Below are 6,616 nucleotides of genomic sequence, written 5' to 3'. Positions count from 1 at the left end.
TTCTGCCAAGAACCACAGGAGCTTGGATGCAGATTCTTTCTCAACTGAGATTTGAGATAAGACCACAGTTAGCACGTTGACTACAGCCTTGTGAGAGACCCTGAGCCAGAGGACCCGTTTAAAGCAAGCTCAGACTCCTGACCCACAAAACAATAAGATAATACATATTTTTTTTTAGCTACAAAGTTTACAGTTTATTTTTACACAGCAAAAGATAACTAATACAGGCCATTTCTTAAAGCTAAACTTAATTTACTCTACAACCTAGCAATTTCAATCCCAGGTATATGTTCAGGAGAAATGAAAACATATGTCCACACAACTATTTATATACATTGGTTCTTAGCATTATTGTCACGACATAGAACTGGTAATAATTCAACTCTTCATCAGCTAGTGACCAGATAAAATATGATCTATCAATTCTACAGAATCCTAGTCACCATGAACTGTAGTGCAACAAGAATGACCCTCAAAAACATTGAACTAAGCAAAAGACTCAGAGAAGGAGATGGCAACCCACTCCAGTATTCTCATCTGGAGAATTCCAAGGACAGAGGAGCCCAGAGGGCTTTAGTCCACAGGGTTGCAAAAAGTCGGAACCAACTGAGCAACAAACACACATTCAAAAACATTAAGCTGAGTGAAGGAAGACACATACATTTGATTCCCTTCATATGAAATACTCATAAAAGTAAATCTTATAAAACAGAAAGTTCTCTGGTTGACTGGGGCTGGAGATGAGAATCAAACTTAACTACATATAGATGGACAGGAAGGATCTTTGGGGTGATGGAGTGTTCTAAAAATGGATTGCACTGATGGTTACCCAACTATGAATTACTAAAAATCACTCAATTGTGCACTTACAGTGGATGAAACTTAAGGTATGTCAGTTACACTTCAATAAAGTGTTTCTTTTAATCCTGATGGAGATCTTACCTTAGAAAGAATTATTTTTACTCCCTGGTTCCTGAAACACAGCCCCATATAAAACCCACCGATTACCCTCACTAAGCCATCAATAACTTCCCTAGCCAAAACTGACTCCCCTCAGACTGTGGCTTCTCTGAACAGTTTAAAGGAGGAACATCAAAGTAATATGGCTACACACCTTGGTGGAAAGAGGGGATTTATGAGCTGGGTCTTAAAGAAAAGCTAGGAATTGTGAAGACTGAAAGGAAGACAATTGTAAGTAAAAGAAAAAACAGAGGCAGGAAAGAACCAGGTATATTTGCAGAAGACTGCTTCTCAGGTGGCACTATCAGTAAAGAACCTGCCTGCCAATGCAGGAGACATAAGAGACTCAGGTTCAATCCCTGGGTTGGGAAGTTCCCCTGGAGGAGGGCATGGCTCCAGTGAATACGCTCCAGTATTCTTGCCTGGAGAATCCCATGGACAGAGGAGTCTGGTGGACAAAGTCCATGGGGTCACAAAGATTCAGACACAACTGAAGCCACTTAGCACACACAGCACACAAGGCATTTGTTTTAGTTGAAATGTTTCAGAAGGAAGAAAATCTGAAGATGAGAACAATAGGGTTCTTAATTTGAGTTAGTCTTTTCAGTTTGACTCTCTGTGATCATCAGTATCTCCATCATGCAGCAAACACTAAGAATGTGCACACACAATGTTAAAATATAGAGATAAAATGTGCAACATGTATGTCCCATAGGCATAAACATTTTTAAATGGTAAAATTATAAATGAAAAAGTACAAATATTTTCAGAGACGATTCTATCAGATTTCCTTCTCATTCCCCTAGCATGGACAGCAAAGAAAATGGTGAAAGAAATCTAAGCTATTTAATCTTCTCTAAATGGCAGAAAGTGAAGAGGAACTCAAAAGCCTCTTGATGAAAGTGAAAGAGGAGAGTGAAAAGGTTGGTTTGAAGCTCAACATTCAGAAAACAAAGATCATGGCATCTGGTCCCATCACTTCATGGGAAATAGATGGAAAAACAGTGGAAACAGTGTCAGACTTTGTTTTTTTGGGCTCCAAAATCACTGCAGATGCTGATTGCAGCCATGAAATTAAAAGACGCTTGCTCCTTGGAAGGAAAGTTATGACCAACCTTGATAGTATATTAAAAAGCAGAGACATTACTTTGCCAACCAAGGTCCGTCTAGTCAAGGCAATGGTTTTTCCCGTGGTCATGTATGGTTGTGAGAGTTGGACTGTGAAGAAGGCTGATCGCCGAAGAATCGATGCTTTTGAACTGTGGTGTTGGAGAAGACTCTTGAGAGTCCCTTATACTGCAAGGAGATCCAACCAGTCCATTCTAAAGGAGATCAATCCTGGATGTTCATTGGAGGGACTGATGCTAAAGCTGAAACTGCAATACTTTGGCCACCTCATGCGACGAGTTGACTCACTGGAAAAGACTCTGATGCTGGGAAAGGTTGGGGGCGGGAGGAGAAGGGGACGACGAAGAATGAGATGGCTGGATGGCATCACCGACTCTGTGGACATGAGTTTGAGTGTACTCCGGGAGTTGGTGATGGACAGGGAGGCCTGGCGTGCTGTGATTCATGGGGTCGCGGAGAGTCGGACACGACTGAGCGACTGAACTGAACTGAACTGACTGAAAAGGTTTCTCTATCCCAGAAACCAGAGGAGCAAAGAAGTGCATAGTGATCTGACTACTCCCTCTTTTTTAAGTTTATTTACTTTAATTGGAGTCTAATTACTTTACAATATTGTATTGGTTTTGCCATATATTGACATGAATCCGCCCCGGGTGTACATGTGTTCCCCATCTTGAACCCCCCTCCCACCTCCCTCCCCATCCCATCCCTCTGGGTCATCCCAGTACACCAGCCACGAGCATCCTGTATCATGCATCGAACCTGGACTGGCGATTCGTTTCACATATGATAATATACATGTTTCAATGCCATTCTCCCAAATCAACCCACCCTCGCCCTCTCCATCAGAGTCCAAAAGACTGTTCTATACATCTGTGTCTCTTTTGCTGTCAGTGGACATGAGTTTAAGTGAACTCCGGGAGTTGGTGATGGACAGGGAGGCCTGGCGTGCTGTGATTCATGGGGTCGCGGAGAGTCGGACATGACTGAGCAACTGAACTGAACTGAACTGAACTGATACAGGGTTATCATTACCATCTTCCTAAATTCCATATATATGCGTTATTATACTGTATTGGTATTTTTCTTTCTGACTTACTTCACTCTGTATAATAGGCTCCAGTTTCATCCACCTCATTAGAACTGACTCAAATGACTACTCCCTTTTTTTTTTTAACCCTAAACTGAAACAGATGCATGCTGTAAGGTCAGAGATTCCAGTTCTAATTACTAACTTTGCCAACCTATATTTCTAAAGCACTTTCTCAGAAGCACTGATAAAATATACACTACCATTCCAGGCAACAGAACAAGGGAAGCCTAGAAAGCAGATAGAGGGCATTCCATGCTTTATAGATAAACAAAATTATCATATTTTTCACAAAGTCATGGTGAGAAAAGGAGAGCTAATATTCAACATTTAAAAGGAGAAGCTTACAGTTTCCTTTATACTTTGTCTCTTTACACTTTGTGGAAGATACAGTGATAAAGAGTACATTTCCTTGGAGCTACAATCAGTTGCTGAAATAAAGACTAAGCTAAAATATCCTCTGCTTCCTATCCTGATGTCACTGATATCAGGGCAAGTCCTCTGTTCTAGTCAGGATTTCAGAATTTTCCATTATCAGTCAATATACCAAACACATGCTTTTAGGAAGTCATCTGTGTCTAGAAGGTTAGGTAATTTCAAAGGAGATGAAAGTCATGGATCTATAACAAAAGCTACCCTTTGATTATTAAACATAACTACAGGAATGCATGTAGGAATTAGACCTGCCTGAAATAGACAATTCAAAATGAGGAAAGGTAAGAAGAGCTCCAGTGAAAGTCACTTATAGCTCTTTCTAAAAACCTTTCAAGCATTTGAAAGAGACTTCAAAATTCTCACTAGCCCTAATTGGTTCTACACAAATACAAACACACACACACATAGTCCATCTGTCTGTATGAATACATGTTCTTCTGTTTTGGTTAACCTTCATTTCATATCTTGGTTAACCACTATAAAGGCACTAGAAAGTTTTGTTCTGGAGTGTTATAATGTCATAGAGTGAATAAGTCAAACTTAGAGAAAGAACATTGTGAAAGGCTGAGAAAGTGACATTCAACTTGATGGCCACGGGTGAGCAAACTTACTTATCAAGTAAGTAAGCTTGTGTGTTAGATAGGCCCACAAATGCTGCCAGAGTACTTTTCAAGTTTTTTTCCTTAAGGAATTTTCCCAGGCAATCTCTTCTTTCCAGCTTATCCTCACTCATCTAATTCAGCTCTGCTAATTAAAATTTGCTCAAATTATTGTAAATAGACACACACCCCTACCTTAATTGTTCTACATAGAAATGTGACAGGGGGTGGGTATTTTTTGGATTTTTGATAGTCCTGACTCTGAATGGAAATACTACCAACCTTATCTCATGTATAAGAGAATGGAGGGGAAATGGATCCAGAGACTCTGAATCATTTACCAGATGGAATTATGATTCTGTTAGCATAAAAATAATCATGCACATTTTCCTCTAAATAGTAAAATAGTAGAAATAATTTTATTTTATTTAAAAATCTTTATTTAGTTTTGCCTCGCCATGTGACATGTGGGATCTTATTCTCCAACCAGGGTTTGAAAACCTGCCCCTACAGTGGAAGCATGGAGTCTTAACCACTGGATTGCAGGGAAGTCAAAGTACCAACAATTTTGAAAAAAGAAGAAAGAAGATTTGGGCTTAAAGCAAAATGTCGTAACTTCTTGTTCCATAGACTAGGTCCCCACTCAGAGCTGACTTGGACTAAAGTGTGTCATACACAGGGTTTGACAGCACACTCTGAGCAGGCAGCTTGTTAATTGCATGGAGGGTGAAGAACTGAGGATGTCCTCAATAAAAACTTCTGCTGTTGTCCATGTTCCTGTCTCCCAGAGAGCCACTGGACTCAATTGAAAAGATGATGTTGATTCTTGATTTTTATTAGTAGAGATCAGAGTATTTCAATTACTTGTTATCAGAACTGAACTTCCACTGACAAACATTTAATTCGATGTAGAGCTATGCAAAGACAATTTATCTGTTTGCTTATTTTCTTGAGTTTCTAAAAATTTCTCTCCATTAAGACAGCCCCAGGATACAAGAACCATCACACCACATTAGTAAAGGACAAGGAAAACAAGGTGCAAGGATGAAAATATATGAACTTAGCTAAAGGATATTTTAATTCTATCTTAATTCATTTATTATTTGGGGTCTTGTAGCAGTTTTAAAGTATACATGAATGTTGGCCACACTGAGCATTTAATAGACAATGAGAATGTGTCTCATCTAATGAAATTATAGGAGTGTAGCTATGCATATCGGAGAAGGCAATGGTACCCCACTCCAGTACTCTTGCCTGGAAAATCCCATGGACGGAGGAACCTGGAAGGCTGCAGTCCATGGGGTCACAAAGAGTCGGACACGACTGAGCGACTTCCCTTTCACTTTTCACTTTCATGCACTGGAGAAGGAAATGGCAACCCGCTCCAGTGTTCTTGCCTGGAGAATCCCAGGGACGGTGGAGCCTGGTAGGCTGCCATCTGTGGGGTCGCACAGAGTTGGACACAACTGAAGCGACTTAGCAGCAGGAGCAGCAGCAGCTATGCATATAGGGGAGAAAAATTACTAGCAGTATAGCAAAAAACATCCTTATGGATTATGACTAAGGGGCTGGAATTCAAAGAACACCACTTGAAAATTCTACTTCATCATTTTGTGCACTATGCTGGGACAAAACTCAAAACTCTCAACCTTGTCTGAGCTTTGTCTGAGTTCCTGTAAGGCTAGGTTCAGGAAGGGGCTCCGAGAGGCAGGAGCCACCTCACTAATACTTTTCTCTTTCATTTATTGAATGATTATTTACTGAGCATCTATTAAGTTCAAGGTTTTGAGGGATACAGGGATAAATGAGACATAGTCCTTGAACTCAAGGACCAACTGAGGACTTACCTTTTTGTGGTAAGAATATACTTACTCACCTCCTACAAACTCTGCTCCCTCATAATAACCTTTCAGAATATTTTTCACTTTAATTGGAGCTTATTCATGTCACTAACACTAAAACAATTGACCCCCTACCTTCTAATAGCCCAGTAATGATCTTAAATTTTGAACCTCGGTGTCAGCTCATTATAACTATATTGTATATGTGTTAATGCCTGTCTTTGGAAGAAAAGAAAGATTTAAAATATGGATAGGATCTAGGAAATGGCAACCCACTCCAGTATTCTTGCCTGGAGAATCCCAGGGACAGGGGAGCCTGGTGGGCTGCCGTCTCTGGGGTCACACAGAGTTGGACACGACTGAAGCAACTTAGCAGCAGCTGCAGCAGCACACCCAAGAACCCCAATAATGTCGATATGAAAGCAGAAAAGGAGCATATTAAAACCTTAATGTCTGCTTAAGGCTAGTTCACATGCCAATACTTACATACACACACACACAAATATGTATATACATATATATAAAACAGACTTTAACTGATTTTAGGGAATTTTTGTTAGAAA

This window comes from Moschus berezovskii, chromosome 18 (assembly GCF_049115385.1).
Source record: "Moschus berezovskii isolate FMDL1 chromosome 18, NW_MosBer_1.0, whole genome shotgun sequence".
NCBI lineage: Eukaryota > Metazoa > Chordata > Mammalia > Artiodactyla > Moschidae > Moschus > Moschus berezovskii.
This window is presented reverse-complemented; position numbering follows the sequence as displayed.